The sequence below is a fragment of the Carlito syrichta genome, unplaced genomic scaffold (assembly GCF_000164805.1).
Source record: "Carlito syrichta isolate Samal-C Ts95f unplaced genomic scaffold, Tarsius_syrichta-2.0.1 Scaffold305258, whole genome shotgun sequence".
Lineage (NCBI taxonomy): Eukaryota > Metazoa > Chordata > Mammalia > Primates > Tarsiidae > Carlito > Carlito syrichta.
The window spans coordinates 22,321-41,993 of NW_007249354.1; the positions used below are offsets into that span (position 1 = coordinate 22,321).

Below are 19,673 nucleotides of genomic sequence, written 5' to 3' on the forward strand. Positions count from 1 at the left end.
TAAAAAGAATTGAGGAGAGACAAGAGGAAATAGGAAGGAGTTGATGACTGAGATAACAGCAGTAAAGAATACTGTGAATGAAATAAATAACAAACTAATAAGCATGGAAAGCAGAATTAGCCAAGCAGAAGACAGAATCTCAGAACCTGAAGAATAAAATATAGAACTAAACCCAACTGTCAAAAACAGAGAAAAGAAGTTTTAAAAGACAGAACAAAACCTTCAAGTGATGAGCAATTACATCAAGAAAACAAACCTAAGAGTAATTGGACTTCCTGAGACAGAAAGAGAGACAGAAACCAACCTGGAACAAACATTCCACAAAATTATTCAAGAAAATTTCCCTCACCTCATAAGTGATGTGAAAATTCAAACACAAAAGATTTAGAGAACCACGGCAAGACAATAAATGAGAAGACCAAATCCTTGGCACATAATAATTCACCTGAAGAAACTACGTATAAAAGAAAAAAAATCCAAAAACAGCAAGAGAAAAAAGTCAGACTACCTACCAGGGAAGAGCAATCAGAACAGCAGCAGATTTATCGACAGAAACACTTCAGGCTAGGAAAGCTTGGAGTCCAATATTAAAAGTTCTCAAAGATAAACAATTTCAACCAAGAATAACCTACCCAGCCAAGCCAAGCTTCATCAGTGAGGGAGAATTAAAATCTTTCCCAGATATCCAATCCCTAAGAATTTATACTGCTTCCAGACCACCCTTACAAGAAACTCTTAAGAAAATATCAAAGACAGAAGAAAAGGGAAAAAGAACAGCAATGTTCTTCACAAGAGTACAAGAAAAGGATTAAAAACGCACATGAACCAACCCTCCAAAAAACAAAAGAAATACAACAAACAAACAAGTACAACAATAACTCTATAAGAACATCATGACAAAGATAAACCCTCACATTTCAATAATTAGCCTGAATGTGAATGGACTAAATGCACCTCTGAAAAGACATAGAAAGGCAAAAGGGATAAAATATCATGAGGCAACAATATATTGTCTCCAAGAGACTCATCTCACCAGAAAGGACACTCACAGACTCAAAGTAAGAGGATGGGAAACAAAATTTCAGATGAATAGAACACAAAAGAAAACTGGTGTTGCAATCTTAATCTCAGACAAAATACCTTTTACGTTATCAAAAGTAAAAAAAGATGAAGAAGGTCACTATATAATGATAAAAGGTTAAATCTGTCAACAAGAAATATTCATCCTAAACATATATGCACCTAACATAGGAGCACCAGTGTTCATAAAGCAGCATCTAGACAAACTTAAAAAAGAGATTGACTCTAACACTATCATAGCTGGATGACTTTCCAGCAGAATTCTACATAATGTACCAGGAGGAGCTGATACCAGTCCCAATAAAAGTATTCCAGGCAATTGAGATAGATGGAATTCTCCCCAAATCATTTTACAAAGCTAACGTTACACTGATACCCAAACCAGGTAAAGATGCAACATAGAAAGAGAACTACAGGCCAATACCCCCTATGAACATAGTTGTAAAAACCGGCAACAAGATTCTAGCAAATTGGATCCAAAAATACATCACAAAAATCATCCACCATGACAAAGTAGGCTTCATCCCCAGGATGCAGGGCTGGTTCAATATTCATAAGACCATAAATGTAATTAAATACATCTACAGATGTAAAAACAAGATCCACATGACTATTTCATTAGATGCAGAAAAAACTTTTGATAAAATCTAGCATCCCTTCTTGATAAAAACCCTCAAACACCTAGGTATAGAAGGAACATACCTTAAAATAGTAAATGCCATCTACAAAAAACCCACAGCCAATATATTGTTAAATGGACAGAAACTAGAAACATTACCCCTGAAACTGGAACAAGACAAGGCTTCCCACTCTCACCCCTCTTGATAAATATTTTGTTGGAAGTCCTAGCCCAGGCAATGAGACAAGAGAAGGAAATCAGGGTATCCAAATAGGAAAAGAGGAAGTCAAGTTATCCGTCTTTGATGATGATATGAACCTATACCTTGAAAATCCAAGAGAACCTGTCAAAAACCTGCTTGCACTGATAAAGGACTTTGGCAAAGTCTCAGGGTACAAAATAAATATGCAAAAGACAGTTGAATTCCTATACACCAAAATCAAGCAGGCAGAGACCCAAATTGAAAGCACAATCCCATTCACAATAACCACAATAAAATGAAATACCTCACCATCTTCCTAACCAGAGAAGTGAAAGACCTTTACAATGAGAACTGCAGAACTCTGACAAAGAAATCCAAGAAAACACAAATAAATGGAAAAATATTCCATGCTTAAGGATAGGAAGAATCAACTTTGTTAAAATGTCCATCCTGCCAAAGACAATCTACACATTCAATGCAATGCCCATTAAGTTACCAACATCATTCTTCTCAGACCTGGAAATTGCAATACAGAAATTCATATGGAAAGTAAACAACTACAAATAGCCAAAACAACCCTTAGCAAGAGAAACAAAGCTGTCGGTATCACAATTCCAGACTTCAAATTTTATTATAAGCCTATGGTAATCAAAACAGCCTGGTATTGGTACAAAAACAGGCACATATACTAATGGAACAGGACAGAGATTCCAGAAGCAAAGCGTCAATTCCTCAACCAACTCATCTTTGACAAAGCCTCCAACAACAACCACTGGGGAGAGAAGAACCTATTCAGTAAATGGTACTGGAAAAACTGGCTGATCACATGCAGAAGATTGAAACAGGACCCCTACCTAGCACCATACACAAAAACTAATTCTAAATGAATCAAAGAACTAAACATAAAACCTCAAACTATAAGAATCTTAGAAAACGCAGGAGACAGCCCTGTGGAAATTGGAACTGGGAACCAATTCCCATTCAGAACCATAAAGGCCAATACCTTAAGAATTAAGACAGACAAGTGAGACCTCATCAAATTAATGAGTTTCTGCAAAGCAAAGGAAACCATCAAGAGAGCAGGGAGATAGCCCACAGAATGGGAAAAAATATTTGCCAACTGTATATCTGACAAAGGCCTAACATCTAGGATCTACAAGGAACTCAAATGCGCTGAAGTGAAAAAAACAAACAGCCTCTTTAAAAAGTAGGCAAAAGACATGAATAGACACTTCTCAAAAGAAGATTTATGGGCAGCCAATAGACACATGAAAAAGTGCTCAACCTCACTCACCATCAGAGAAATGCAAATCAAAACCACACTGAGATATCACCTAACCCCTGTAAGAATGGCCATCATTGATAAAACAAACAACAGATGCTTACGAGGATGTGGAGAAAAAGGAATGCCTCTACGCTGCTGGTGGGAACGAAAACTTGTACGATCTCTTTGGAAGACAGTGTGACAATTTCTGAAAGAACTGGAAATTGACCTTCCATATGACCCAGCAATTCTGCTATTGGGTATATACCCGGAGGAACTCAAATTATTCTACAAAGAAGATACCTGCACACATATGTTTGTTGCAGCTCTATTCACAATAGCAAAAACATGGAACCAACCATGTTGCCCATCAAAGCTGGACTGGATAAAAAAATGTGGTACATATATACAATGGAATATTATGCAGCCATAAAGAAGGACAAATATATGAATTTTGCAGCAACCTGGATGGATTTGGGGTCGATCATACTCAGTGATCGACTCATAAGTGAACCTTGGACAATTATAATGCTATAAGAAAGTGATTGGCAGTAGTGGGAAAGTGTCAGTGGAGGGGTGGGGTGGGATTGGTAGTTGAGGGAAACTGTTAAGAGAGGGAGGGGTATACCTCATTAACAAGGGTACCTGCACGATCAGTGTTTGTATACCTAACCTTGAATTGTACTCCACATCTTTATAATAAAAATTTTTTAAAAATAAAATGAAAGTATATAGAACCAAAAAAGAAAGAAAAACAGGTAAGAGATTATAGTACCTGAGTGTAACACAGGAAAAAAAATAGATGCATTGAAGAGGCTAGAAAGGACAGTTTCACATTACCATTCCACACTTACCCCAACCCCAAGCAGCATATCATGAATAGAGATACTCTTTTCACAGGAAGAGTGAGAAATTAGCAGTTGAGTTTGTCTTTGGCCATAAAATCAGGTCTATCTCAGTAAAACCCAGTGCTGGGAAGACACCCATATCCCCAAATTCCAAACCAATACCTGTGAACTGAGCCTCCAGACCCACATCAGCACCAGGGCGAATTCTAGAAGCCCAGGCTCTGGACTGTTCCCATCACTAGACTGGCTTCCATGACTACAGGTTTCTGGTCCATCCCAGCACTAGCTTCCCTCTGAAGCCTAAGTCATCAGGTCAGCACCCATAGACAGAGCATTCAGGATGAACCCTGTAGATAAAGATTCTAGGCCTTCAAGGGCTAGACTAGCTCCTGCTGCCTCAGGGTCAAGGCCAGGACCTGGGAACTAAAACTCCAGGCTCTTCCTCATGCCAGTCAGAATTGCAAAGCCCCAGGCCCCAGACCTTTCCAGCAGTCTTAAATCATGCCCTGGCACTACCAGACTAACCCCAGCAGCCCATGGTATAGGTCTGACCTCTGTGACAGGAAGGACCCAGTAGCACCAGGCTGTAAGTTTACCCCAGTGCAAGGCCAGCCTCCATAGAATTAGACTCCAAGCCCTCACGGGGCCAGCGAGGCCCCAGTTGCTCCAGGCTCCAGAATGTGTATAGTACTGTGCTGGCCTACACAGCCATAATTTTCAAGCTTTCCAAAGCACCAGGCCAGCCCTTGCAGCCTTAGTCATTAGGTAGGCTCCATGAACCCAGCCTCCAAGTCAACATTTGTAGATACAGGATCCACGCTCACTCAGGGCCAAACCAGCCCCTGTTGCTTTAGCTTCAGGTTCACCTCAGCACCAGGTTACTACCTTAGCCTCAAATACTAAGCAGGCACCCACAGACATAAGCTCCAGATCTGCTCAAAGCCAACTCAGTCTCTACAATCCCATGCTTCAGGCAAGTTTTTGAGATCACATTGACCCAGCAAACACAATGTTCAGGCCTTTTCCAGTAAATTATAGAGCTAAAATGGCCCCCATGGATTTATGGATTCAGGACTTCCTGTGTATCCAATTCAGAATCTTACCCTTGAAGAACCAGGATAAAGGCCATCCTAATGAACCTAGCCTCTAGACCAGCATCTGCACATCCAGCCTACAAACAGGCACCAGTGAGCGCAGGCTCCAGTCTTGTGTTCAAAGCCCCAGGCTCCAGGCCAAATCCAGTGGCTCCAGGCACTAGGCCAGTGCCCATGATTTTAGACTTCAGGACACACTTTGTAGACTCAGGCTCTACACTGGCCCAAAAACCAGGTCAGTACTTATGGCTCCATGGTTCAGAAAGGACCAGGGATCTGTCTTGTTTCAGCAGAACCAAGGTCCAAGATAGTTTCAGTATATCCTAGTTGCAGATAAAACATCACAGACTGAGGCTCCATGACCACTTGTGTATACCCAAGGTCCAGGACAGCCCCTGTGGACCCAAGACTCAGACCTTCACCTTCAGACTCTGGGTCTAGTTCTGTGCCAGTGGTCCAATATGCTGGATCCACTCCAGCACCAGGTCAACCCTTAGGGTTCTAGGCTACAGGACCTCTGGGTACAGGTCAATCCCCACAAACCCAATTAATAGATAAACCCTAGTGGATCCAAGCTTCAGGCCCAACCATGCAGACCCAAGTACCAAGCTAGCCTGCTGAATGACAGTGACAAACCTGCTCTTAAACCATGCCAGACAGCCTGCCCAAAATCTCAAGGCAAGATGATTTGTGAACAACTTTGCCAGAAACAGTGAATCTACAATGACTGTAATAAGTTTCTACTACTTCAAATGCAGAGATCAACATAAGGTGACAAAAAAACATGAAAAAAAATTACACTACAAGAAGAACACAATCTACCAGCAGTGAGCCAAAATAAATGGAGATTTGCAAGTTGCCTGAAAAAAAAACTGAAATAGTTTTTTTTTTTTCTTTTTGAGTTGGAGTCTCACTCTGTTGCCCAGACTGAAGTGCAGTAGCATGCTCCCGGCCACTGCAGCTTTGACCTGGGCTCTGGTGATCCTTCCACCTCAGCCTTCCAAGTAGCTGGAACTACAGGCGTGTACTACCATGCCCAGCTAGTTTTTGATTTATCGTAGAGACAAGGTCTTGCCAAGTTTCCCAGGTGGGCCTCGAACCGCTAGCTCAGGCAATCCACTCACCTCAGCCTCCCAAAGTGCTGGGATTACAGGCTGAGCTACCGAGCCCAGCTGAAATAATTGTTTTAAGGAAGCTCAGTGAACTTCATAAAAATAGAGAAACAAATCTATAAATCAGAAAAAAAATAGAAGACCAAAACTTTTTAAAATTGACACAGAGATTTCAATTATACCAACTAATTGTAATCAATTATCAAGCATAATCTATAATACACAAAATGAAGACTGCAAGAGAGCATCAAAAGAAGAATTGATGAAGCAGAAAAAAAATCTGTGAATTCAGAGACAAGTTATTTGAAAATATATAGTCAGAGGAGACAAAGAACATGAAAAATAAAGGACATGGAATTTATGGAAAAGTATCAAAAGAGTGAATGCTAAACATATAGGAAGTTTATTTAAATAAATAATAGCAGAAAGCATTCCAGATTTGAAATAAGTTATAAATATCCAGGTACAGAAAGATCAGTCTTTAAACAAATTCAATCCAAACAATGTTACACCAAAACATATTATAATCAAAATGAATGATAAAGAGAGAATCCTGAAAACAGCAAGAAAAAATAAGCAAATAAAAATAAGTCCAATAATGTTAATAGCACATATCTAAGTGAAAATATTGCAGGCCAGGAGATAGTGGGATGAAATAACCAAAGTGATAAAATGAAAATTAAAAACAAATAAACAAAAACTACCAGCCAAGAATACTCTACTTTCCAAAATTGTCATTCTAAATGAAGAAGATACAGACTTTCTCAGACAAACAATAACTGAGGGAGTTCATCATTATCATAACTGTCTTACAAGAACTCCTAAAGGGCATCTTTAAGATGAAATAAAGGAATACAAATCAGTAAGACAATAACATATAAAAGTGTAAAACGCGCTGATAAAAGTAAGAACACAAATTCAGAATATGCTAATACTTCCATTGTAGTGTGTTACTTTTATCTTTAGTATGAATAAACTCTGCAACTGTATTCTTTGCAATATCCTTTATAATAGACCAGTAACATAAAAAATTTTTAAAAAACACCACTAAAAGTAATAATAGCTACAGTTATTTGTAAAGGATTGTATAATATAATACAAAGTAAAATATAACATTAAAAATTTTAAATGGAGCAGTGGAATAAAAGTATAGAAATTTTATAGTTAAGTTGTTATCAACTTAAAATCAACTACTACAACCAAAAAATACTTTGATAAGCTTCATTGGTAACCTCAAAGCCAAAACCTATAGGAGATATAAAAAGGTAGCACAACAAATCAAAGCATACTACTAATGAAAATGCCTAATCACACAAAAAAGCAATAGAGATAGAGTATATATAAAAAGTATATATAAAAGTATATATAAAAAAGTATATATGAAAAAGATGATCAGTGACAAAATGGAAGACGCCAATCTTTACATATAAGTAATTATCATGAATGTAAATCGAGTAAATTCTCTAGTAAAAATGAAAAAGAGTAGCTGAATGGATTTTTTAAAAAGATCCCAAAAAGACTCCATGTTTCTTACAAGAGATTAATTTCATCTGTAAAACACACATAGACCGAAAGTGAAGGGAAGCAAGAATGGAAACCAAAGGAAAGCAAGGGTAGGTACACATATCAGATAAAACAAATTTTAAAAGTAAAAAACTGTAAAACAAGATTAGAAAGTTCATTATATAATAATAAATACATTGATACATTAGAAGGATATAACAATTTGAAATATATGCTCCCAAATTTGGAGCACCAAACAATATTACATCAATTATAAGAGATGTGAAAGGAGACATAGATCATAAGAAAATAATAATAAGAGACTACAATACCCTACTTTCAGCAATAGACAAATAATCCAGACAGAAAATCAATAGGCAAACATCAGACATTAATTATGCTTTAGACCAGATGAACCTAACTGAACTATAGAGAACATTATATCCAGTATCAGCAGAATACACATTCTTGTCAAGTGCACACAGAATATTTTTAAGACTAGATTATGTGTTAGGTCACAAAACAAATCTTTTTTTCTTTTTTTTGAGTTGGATACCACTCTGTCACCCACATCCGGCCACCACAGCCTCGACCTGCTGGGCTTTGGCAATCCTACCATCTCAGACTTCCAAGTAGCTGGAACTACAGGCACACGCTACCACGCCCAGCTAATTTTTTTTTTTTAATTTTGTTGTAGAGATGAGGTCTCACCAAGTTGCCCAGGCAGGTCTCAAACCCACGGGCTCAGGCAATCCACTCACCTCAGCCTCCCAAAGCTCTGGGATTACAGGCTGAGCCATCAAGTCTGACACAAAACAAATCTTAACAAATTTAGGAAAATTAAAATAGTATCAAGTATCTTTCATCATAGTTATATAAAACTAGAAATCAATAAGATTTTTTTTTAAATTCACAAAGATGTAGAAATTAAACATGCTCCTTAAAATCAAAGGGGACATTTTAAAAAAAGAAAAATCAAAAAATATATTGAGGCAAATTAAAGTGGAAACACATGTCAAACTTATAGAATATATTAAAAGCAGTTCTACGAAGAAAGTATATAGCAATATATGCCTGTGTCAAAAGAAAAAAATCTCAAATAAAAATTAATGTTATACCTCAAGGAATTATAAAATAAAATAAAATAAAACTAAGCCCAAAGTTAGCAGAAAACAATATATCAGAGCAGAAATAATGAAATTTAGACTAGAAAAACAATAAAAAAGATCAATAAAACTGTTATTTTTTAAAAGGTTAAAAAAATAAAGCATTAGTTAGACTAAGACAAATACATAGTAAATTAAAATAAATAAAAGCAGAAACAAAGGAGGAGCCATTACAGGTAATACTACAGAAATACAAAATATAAGAGACTATTATGAACAATTTCATGACAACAAATTTCATAACCTAGAAGAAATAAATATATTTCTAGACTCATACAACTTACTGAGACTGACACACAAGGAGAAAGAAACTCTGAATAGATTAATGAGTAAGAGTATTGAACCAGTAATAATAAGTTTCTCATAAAAGAAAAGCTCAGGACCTAATAATTTCACTACTGAATTCTACTAAATAGGTAGGAAAAAAATATTCTAAAAAAAAAAGAGAAAGTGAGAATACTTGTAAACTCATTTTACAAAGCCAGCATTAACCTAATATCAAAGCCAGACAATGATACTATAAAAAATAAAGTTATAGGTTAATATCCCTGAATAACATAAATGCAAAAATAATAAACAAAATATACCAAACATTAAAAGAATCGTTCATCATGATTAAGTAGAATTTATTTAAGGCTTCAAGAATGGTTTGACATACACTAATCTATAAATGTGTTGCACTACATTAACAGAATGAAGGATAAAAACTATTTGATTATCTCAAGAAATGCAAAAAAAAAAGCATCAAACAAAACTCATTATCCTTTTATGACACAAATTTTTAACTAATTGTTATAGAAAAAACATACCTCAACACAAAAAAGCCATGTATGTTGAATTCAAAGCTAACATCATAGTCAATGATAAAACTTTGAAATGTTTTCTCTAAGATCAGAAACAAGACAAAAATGCCCATTTTTATTTAACATAGTATTAGAAGTTTTTACAGAACAATTAGACAAGAAAAACAATAAAAGGCATCTAAATAGAAAAAAGAACAGTTAAAACGTCCCTCTTTGCAAGTGACATGATCTTATGTATAAAAAATCATGGAGATTCCACCAAAACACTACTAGAAGCCATAAACAACTTCAATAACATTTATTGCAGGATACAATATAAGCATGCAAAATCTAGTGGCATTTCTATGTACTAACAAGAAACATTCCAAAAGAAATTAAGAAAACAATCTTATGTACAACAGCTTAAAAAGGTATACTTAGTGATAAATATAACCAAGGTAAAAAACTTACACACTAAGAACTACAAAATATTTATAAAAGAAATAGAAGATACAACAAATGGGGAAAATGTATTTTGTTAATGAATTAGAAGAATTAATATTGTGAAAATGTCCATATTGAAAGCAATTTACTAATTCTTTTTTTAAATTTTTTTATTATTTATTTATTTATTTTTAATACATATTTTTTATTTTAAAATTGTGGGGTACAGTTAAGGGTTTGGTATACAAATATGCATTGTGCAGGTACCCTTGTTGATGAGGGGTGTCCCCCCCATCCCCAGACAGATATTGACTACTATTAATCCCACCTCCCTTTCCCTCCCTGCCCCCTCTCCCATAGTTTCCCACCACTGTCAATCCTTTTCTTATAGTATTATGATAGTTGCTCAAGGTCCACTTATGATGAGAACATGTGATACTCAGATCTTTGTTTCTGTGAGAGATCACTCAGTATTTTAAACTCTAATTCCATCCAGGTTAATGCAAAATTCATGATTTTGTTTCTTTTTTGACTGCATAATATTCCATTGTGAATATGTGCCACATTTTTTCAATCCAGTCCTCTTTTGATGGACAGCATGGCTGGTTCCATGATCTTGCTATTGTGAACAAAGCTTCGATAAACATACATGTGCAGGTATCTTTTTGATAGAGTGATTTGAGTTCTTCAGGGTATATTCCCAATAGGGGAATTGGGGGGTTATATGGAAGGTCGATTTTTAGAGCTTTTAGGAATTGCCACACTGATTTCCACAGAGGCTGCCCTAGTTTACACTCTCACCAACAGTGTAGAAGTGTTCTCTTTTCACCACATCCTACCCAAAATCTGTTATTTTTTGAGTTATTGACAATAGCCATTCTGACTGGAGTTAGGTGGTATCTCAGTGTAGTTTTAATTTGCATTTCCTTGATGACTAGTGAGGTTGAACATTTCTTCATGTATGTTAGCCGCTCCTGTGTCTTCTTTTGAGAAGTGTCTGTTCATGTCTTTTGCCCACTTTGTAATGAGTTGTTTGTTTTTTTCTTTTCAGCATGTCTGAGTTCCTTGTAGATACTAGATGTTAGGCCTTTGTCAGACATGGAGTTAGCAAATACTTTTTCCCAGTCTGTGAGTTGTCTCCCTGTTCTCTTGATGGTTTCTTTGACTTTGCAGAAGCTTGTCAGTTTAATGAGGTCCCACTTGTCTGTCTTATCTCTTATGACCCATGCATTTCAGTTTTTGCTAAGGAATTGAATGCCAGTTCCAACTTCCTTAGTAGTGTGTCCTGCGTTGTCTAAAGTTCTTATGGTTTGAGGTTTTACATTTAGGTCTCTGGTCCATTTACAGTTAAATTTTATGTATACGGATAGGCAAGGGTCTTGTTTGAATCTTCTCCATGTGATCAGCCCATTTTCCCAGAACCATTTACTGACTAGATTGTCCTCTCCCCAGTGGTAGGTGGTGGAGACTTTATCAAAGATGAGTTGGTTGAGAAATGGAGGTTTTGCTTCTGGAATCTCAGTTCTATTCCATTAGTCTATATGCCTGTCCTTGTACCAATACCAAGCTGTTTTGATTATTGTAACTTTACAGTAAAGTTTTAAGTCTGGTAGTGTGATACCTCCTGTTTTTTGGTTTTTGGTTTTTGGGTTTTTTTTTTTGTTGTTGAGGATTGCTGTGGCTATTCTTTGTCATTTGTGTTTCCATGTGAATTCCTGTATTGTTTTTTCTATATCTGAGAAGAATGTTGTTGGCAATTTGATGGGTATTGCATTAAATCTGTAGATTGCCTTAGGTAAGATGGACATCTTCACAATGTTGATTCTTCACTCCATGAGCATGGGGTATTTTTCCACTTGTTTGTGTCATCTTTGATTTCTTTGAGCAGTGTTTTGTAGTATTCATTGTAAAGATCTTTCACATCTCTGGTGAGGAGGATGTCAAGGTATTTCTTTCTTTTTTTTGTAGCTATTGTGAATGGGATTGTGCTTTTAATTTGGGTTTCTGTTTGTTTATTATTGGTGTAAGAAATGCCATTGTGTTTTGCATATTTATTTTATATACTGAGACTTTGCCAAAGTCCTTTATCAGTGCAAGGAGGTTTTTGACAGATTCTCTTGGGTTTTCAAGGTACACAATCATGTCATATGCAAAGAGAGATAACCTGATTTCCTTTTTTTCTATTTGGGTACCCCTGATCACCATCTCTTTTCTGATTGCTCTAGCCAGGACTTCCAATCTGTATTGAACAGGAGGCATGAGAGTGGGCATCCTTGTCTTGATCCAGTTTTCAGGGGAAATGGTTCCAATTTTTGTCTGTTTAGGAGTATACTGGCTGTGGGTTTCTCATGGATGGCTTCTACTTTTTTGAGGTATGTTCCACGTATGCCTAGATGTTTGAGGGTTTTTATCAAGGAGGGGTGCTGTATTTTATCAAAAGTTTTTCCTGCATCTGATGATATAATCATGTGGTTTTTGTTTTGACATCTGTTGATGTATTTAATTACATTTATGGTTTTACAAATTTTGAACCAGCTTTGTGTCCCAGGGATGAAGTCTACTTAGTCATGATGAATGATTTTTGAGATGTATTGCTGAATTCGGTTTGCTAGGATCTTGTTGAGAATTTTAGCATCTATGTTCATCAAAGATATTGGCCTGTAGTTCTCTTTCTTTGTTGGGTCTTTGCCTGGTTGGGTATCAATGTGATGTTAGCTTCATAAAATGATTTGGGGAGAGTTCCATCTTTCTCAATTGCCTGGAATACTTTCTTTAGGCTTGGTATCAGCTTCTCCTTAAATGTCTTATAGAATTCTGCTGGAAAGCCATCTAGTCCAGGGCTTTTTTTTGTAGGTAGTTTTCTTATTACATAGTCAATTTCGATGGTTGTTATTTGTCTATTTAGGGTCTCGATTTCTTCTTGTTTCAACCTAGGCAGGTTGTGTGATGTCAGAAAGTCCTCCATTTCCTTAAGGCTTTCCAGTTTGTTGCCATACAAGTGTACATAGTAGTCTCTAGTGATCTTTTTTATTTCTTCAATGTCAGATGTGACTTCATCTTTTGTGTTTCTGATTGTGTATATTTGGGCTTTTTCTCTCTTTTTCTTGATCAGTCTACTAGGGGACCATTGATCTTGTTTATCTTTTCAAAGAACCAGTTTTTCGTTTCAACAATTTTTTTGTATTATCTTTTTGTCTTCTATGTCCCAGATTTGAGTTTTTATTTTGGTGATCTGGATTCTTCTGCTGAAGTTAGGGGTTTGGTGGTCTTGCATTTCCAGCTTCCTGAGGTTACTTGTTAGGCTGTTAATTTGTGATCCCTCCATTTTCTTCATGTGTGTTTGTAGAGATATGAATTCCAATCTTATTACAGTTTTCATGGCATACCAGAGATTTTTGTAATATGTTTCTTCGTTTTCATTTGTTTCCAGGTATCTTTTAATCTCTGTTTTGACTTCATCATTGACCCAGGAGTCACTTAGCATCATGCTGTTTAATGTCCATGTCTTTGTGGGTTTTGCAGGAACCTTGTTGGTGTTGATGTTTATTTTTATTCCACTGTAGTCCAAGAAGGTGAATGGCAAAATTTTGATCTTCTCAAATTTGTTTATGCTTGATTTATGGCCAAGTATGGTTGATCTTAGAGTACATTCCATGTGGTGGTGAGTAGAATGTATATTCTGTAGTCATTGGGAGGAGTGTTCTGTAGGTATCAATTAAGTCCATTTGGTCAAGAGTCACATTGAGGTTCCGGATTTAGTTGCTGATTTTTTGTTCTGAAGATCTGTCTAGGGTTGTGAGTGGGGTATTAAAGTCCCCAGCTATGATAGTGTTAGAGTCAATATCTTTTTTGAGTTTACCTGGAAGTTTCTTTATGAAAGTTGGTGCACCTATGTTGGGTGCATATATGTTTAGGATGTATATTTCTTGTTGATGGAATGAATCTTTCATAATTATGTAGTGGCCTTCTGTATCTTTTTTAATTTTGATAACTTAAAGGGTATTTTATCTGAGATTAAGACCGTGACTCCTCCTTTTTTGTGTGTTTTGTTTGCCTGAAAATTTGTTTCCCATCCTCTTACTTTGAGTCTTAGAGTGTCCTTTCTAGTGAGGTGAGTCTCTTGAAGGCAATATATTATTCCCTGGTGATATTTTATCCATTTTGCCATTCTATGTCTTTTCAGTGGTGCATTTAGTCTATTCACATTCAGGCTAATTATTGAAATGTGAGAGTTGATCCCTATCATAAGGTTCTTACAGAGTTGTTGTTGCTGTTCCTATTTATTTTTGTCTTTCTTTTGGCTTTGGGGTTGGTACATGTGTGTTTTTAATCTTTTTCTGTACTCTTGTGAAGAACGTTGTTGTTCTTTTTTCCTTTTCTTCTGTGTTCAATATTTTCTTAAGTGTTTGTTGTAGAGGTGTTCTGGTGGCAGCATAAGTTCTTAGGGATTGGATATCTGGGAAAGATTTTAATTCTCCCTCACTGATGAAGCTTAGCTTGATTAGGTAGGTTATTCTTGGTTGAAATTGTTTACCTTTAAAAACTTTGAAGATAGGGCTCTAAGCTCTCCTAGCCTGATGGGTTTCTATAGATAAACCTGCTGCTATCTAATTGGTCTTCCATGGTAGGTAATCTGACCTTTTTATCTTGCTGCCTTTAGGATTTTTTCTTTTATACCTACATTTTTTAGGCGAATTATTATGTGTCTGGGAGTTGGTCTTCTCATTTGTTTTCTTGCAGGTGTTCTCTAAATCTCTTGTGTTTGAATTTTTGCATCACTGATGAGATAAGGGGAGTTTTCTTGAATAATCCCATGGAATGTTTGTTCCATGGTGGTCTCTGTCTCTCTGCCTCAGGAAGTCCAATTACTCTTAGGTTCTGTCTCTTGAAGTAATCACTCATCTCTTGAAGGTTTTGTTCTGTCTTTTTAAGCTTCTTTTCTATGTTTTTGACAGCTTGGGTTAGTTCTATATTTTGGTCCTCAAGCTCAGAGATTCTTTCTTCTGCTTGACTAATTCTGCTTTCCATGCTTATTAGTTTGTTATTTATTTCATTCACAGTATTCTTTCCCACTGCTATCTCAGTTACCAACTCCTTCCTAGTTTCCTCTTGTCTCTCCTAAATTCTTTTTAATCTCTCCATTAATGTTTTGATATCTGGGTTTGTAATTTGTAATTCTGGGGGCTCTTCATTGTTTGCATTCCGAAGTCAGTTTTCTCAGTGTCTGACCTCCCAGGGGTCTGTGAGAGACCCATATTCTTCTTTTAGTTTTTCCTTATTTGTGTAGATTTTCCTCTGCCTCCCTTTCCCTTCCCTTCTTTAATTCTGTTTTTCAGGGAATGTGGGGTTGCTTTTACTTCTTTTTGGTCAATCTCCTGTTCTTCTTTATGAGTGTCCTCTGGCTTTGTTCACTTTTGAGGCTGGACTGTGGTTGAGGCTGTGCTTTTTGCAGTTTTGAGATTTAATTGAGGGGGAAGCTGTGATTCAGAATCTATCTGCAGATGCCAGTATCCACCAACAGTTGTATGGGCACTGGAACCCACTTCCCACTGCCTTACAATCTGTCCATGCAGTGGGGTTTAGGTTTGCTCCCTGGAACAAAAGGAGGTAAGAAAAAGGAAAATAATGGAAGAAGGTGGGATCGAGAGGAAGTTGGAGAGAGAGAAGAGTAAGAGGGATAACAGATTTTACATACCCACTAATGAATGAAAAGAGACACAAGGGCAGAAAACAGTAAAAAAACAAAGTTCCCTAAAGTATACCAGTAATCACACAAAGACAGTCCAATAAAATCATGCCCTTTGATGTGCTTTTCCCAACACAAACAAGTAGTCTAACACAAGAAGCAAACAAAAGTGAGCAAAATAAACAGTCAAAACAATAAAATCAAAAATCAAAATAAGAGACCAGACTAGCTCTGGAGTCTTTCCTGAGTGTCTAAAGTCTCTTCAGCTCTGATCTCTAGCCTCTCCCCTTTGTGGGCAGATAGATTTACTCATAGGCTGGATTGGTTCTCTTGGCTTGCTGCCTGAGAGGTCTGCCACAGGACTGAGTTGCCTGTGTCTGATTCAGCATAGGAGAGGCCCTTTTGTCTCCTGTCTGGTGAGGTTACTTTAGAAACCAAGGTGGAGGCTGCTCATAGATGGCTGGGGCAATGTGAATCTCTGCCTGGAAAATGGTTGCATGGATGGCTCCTCTTTCACCGATCCTTTCTCTCCATTCGTCCTTTCTCTCCACTTGTCTAATCTGTGGATGATCCACTATGATGGTCTATGGTGGTTTGTGTCTAGCCTCAGGCACTGGGAATCAACGATATAGCTGGGCGCTGCATTTGGTATGCCAGTGGTGGCTTGGGGTGGAGGAGAGAACCAGGAATTCCCTGGGCTGGAGCCGAGAACCGAGAGCATCTTTTCAGCACCTGGTAGCAAACAGCAGAGGCCATAATACAATGAAGGTTGTTTTCTGTGTGGAACTGGCTATAGCAGCCACCCCCGCCATGTTGGTGGCAGCTGTGGGGGTGCATGGCCCTACCTTCAGGAGTCACCTTTTGTGGAGATCATCACAGTTCAGCTTGTTCCGTCGCCATCTTTAATTTACTAATTCAATGTAAACTTTATCATAATTTAAATTATGCTTTTCACAGAAATTAAAAAAACTTTAAATTTGTATAAACCCACAATAGACCCCTATTCATCAAAGCAATCTTGAGCAAAAAAGAACAAGGCTGGAAGCACTGACTTTAAAATATATTACAAAGCTATAGTAATCAAATCAACAAAAACTGAGATAATAACATACACATAAACCAATGGAACATAGTAAATTGTCCAGAATTGAGTTCATGTATTTATCGTCAATTGATTTTCAACAAAGATGCCAAGAATATGCAATGAGAAAAGGATAAATTCTTGTGTAAATGGTGTTGACAAAACAAAATGCATAATAATAATGCATAATAATAAAATTAGACCCTTATTTCACACCCAATATAAAAACTTAACTCAAAATGAATTAAAGACTTTAATGTACAATCTGAAAATATAAAACTAGTAGGGAAAAAAGGGGAAAGTTCCATGACATTCATTCATCTGGCAATGAATTCCATCTTTTATTTAACTTCTCTTTTCTCACATTTTATTATAAGTAGTCAAGAGAAGCCATGCAGCACCCTAGACACTTTGCATTGAGATCTTTTCAGTCAAATATTACAGTTTATTGTTCACACCCTCTGTCTTCTGCAAGGCATTAGGACATAGGCATAATTTGGTCAACTTTTTGACACTTTATAACAAGAATAGCCTTTTCTCAAGTTCTCATATTTTATTCTTCATTTCCCTCATCATAAAGCTTTTACCATGAATATTTCTACCAACATTCTGATTACAAACAAATAATCTCTAAGAAAACTAAAGCTTTCTTTACAACTTCCCTCTTCTTCTGAGTCCCCATTGGAATATCTCCTTATGATCAAGCCTTCACCTGTCACTCAGTTCCAAAACCACTTTCACATTTTTAGGAATTTGTTATAGCAAAACCCTATTTCTTGATAATAATTTCTGTCTTAGTTCATTTCTGCTGCTGTAAAAAATTCCTTAAAATGAGTAATTTATAAACAACAAAAAGATTATTTTTACAGTTAGGTAACCTGCTTTTATCCTGCCTTTATCAACTCAGCCTTACTACAAGGTAGAACAGCAAGCTACCTTTGTTTTTAAACCACCCACTTTTTGGCCAAAACATTTGCTACAGGACCAAAGGAAGATTTCTCATATCCCCTAATCTTGTCCATATGGAGCCCTTGTCCTTTTCTCTTTGAGAAAGTCATGTTTCTGTTTCAATTCCATCATCATTACCCAAGCTATCAAGATCTGTGAATGATTTTAGAATTTACACTACTTGAAAGCAGCAAGCATATCTCTCACAGTTTCTTAAATGCTAAGAGAAGACAAGAATGCTAGATGAGAGACAATAATATTTATAATAATGGCACAGCAAGCAGGATGACCTTTATGTTTGCAGCAGTTCCTCTTGTTTTCCCAGGCACAAGGAGTCAATGTGGTTGCAGGTCTAGTTGGATGCTGTGCATATAGAGAGTTTATGCCCACAACTGAGGAACCCAGAACATAGGAAACTCCAATATTATAAAGGGACTGTTAAGAAACCTGCCCAGACTTTGCCTTGAAAATATACTTTAAAAAAAAATTATGTTAGTCGGAAAACAAATCTTCCATCTGCTGTGGAGAAAGGCACTATCTATTTCCTCATGGGCTGTTTGCAAGAAAACATCCTTGGTTAGATGACCAATATTAAAAATTGGCAATTTCTTTGCTCAGAAAATATAAATAAAAGCAATTGACCCATGGATAATTGTCTTCCAACATTATAGATTTTTAATTATTCTTTTTTTTAATGAGGGATCAATCTCTACTACTACAATATTTATGCATGAATTGAGATTCATTTTATGGTCCAAATCATAATTTACCTTTATGAACATATATTGTGTGCTAGAAACACATGTGTGTTCTTTAATCATAAGATGTCATGTTCTATAAATATCAATTGTATCAAAATGATTGATGCTTTTTAAAATATCTATATTTTATAGATCGTTTCATTGATTGTTGAAAAATTATTATTAAAGTTTTCAATTATGATTTTGTAATTCTCAATTTATTTCTTTAATTATTTTCTTTATGATTTTGAATTTATGTTATTAGATATATGCACATTAAGAGTAGTTTTCTTTTTTGAATCAATTTAAATTGCTGCCTTCTTAAAATGATCATTTTAATCACTGATAATATAGTTTTTATTTATATATATTCCATCTAATAATATAATCATTACAAACTTTTTATTTTTTATTTTATTATTTAATTGAAACAAGGTCTCACTGTGTTGCCCAGACTTGGGTACAGTGTATTTATTCATAGATGTGGTCCCATTACTAACTGGCACAAAAGTTTTGACTATTTTTAACCTATTTATGCTTTACATATAGATAGCATTTTTTTTACTGTAAATCATGCAAAAAATATCCTTTATTATGTATGAGTTTTTAAAATTATTTCCTGAATCTCTCCATACACAGGCAAAAATAAGTGTGCCATTTAACATATTGGAACTTGCAAACTTGATAATTGGCTAGAGAAGGGAAAATTATTCCCCAAACAGGTTTAACCAGCAGGCCAATGCATCTGACGACCTCCAAGAATATGGAGATGAACATGATAGACAGATTGTCTCCCATCATAACTTTCATTCACCACCATTCAATAACCCTTATTCAGGACCAGATCAGCAGCACACTTCTTGCCAACAATCATTATATGTCCAAGAAGACTTTCATCATCATCTTCTGCTGCAGAAATCTGGGATATGTGCTTCTTGGGTATCACCAGAAAATGTGTTGTGCTTGAGGGGAAATGTCATGGAAAGCAAGACACTGGTCATCCTCAAAAATGATTTTGGCTGGGATTTCCTTGCAGATCATCCTCCCAAAGATCATGTCACCACCAAGCCGGGTGACCTGAGTCTTGGCGATCTCATCTGCCAT

The 19,673-nt window shown here is 36.3% G+C and overlaps 1 pseudogene; it reads right to left on the minus strand.

Moving 5' to 3' along the window:
- Positions 1-19,293: 19,293 nt before the first annotated feature.
- LOC103263787 lies at positions 19,294-19,673 on the minus strand (annotated as a pseudogene).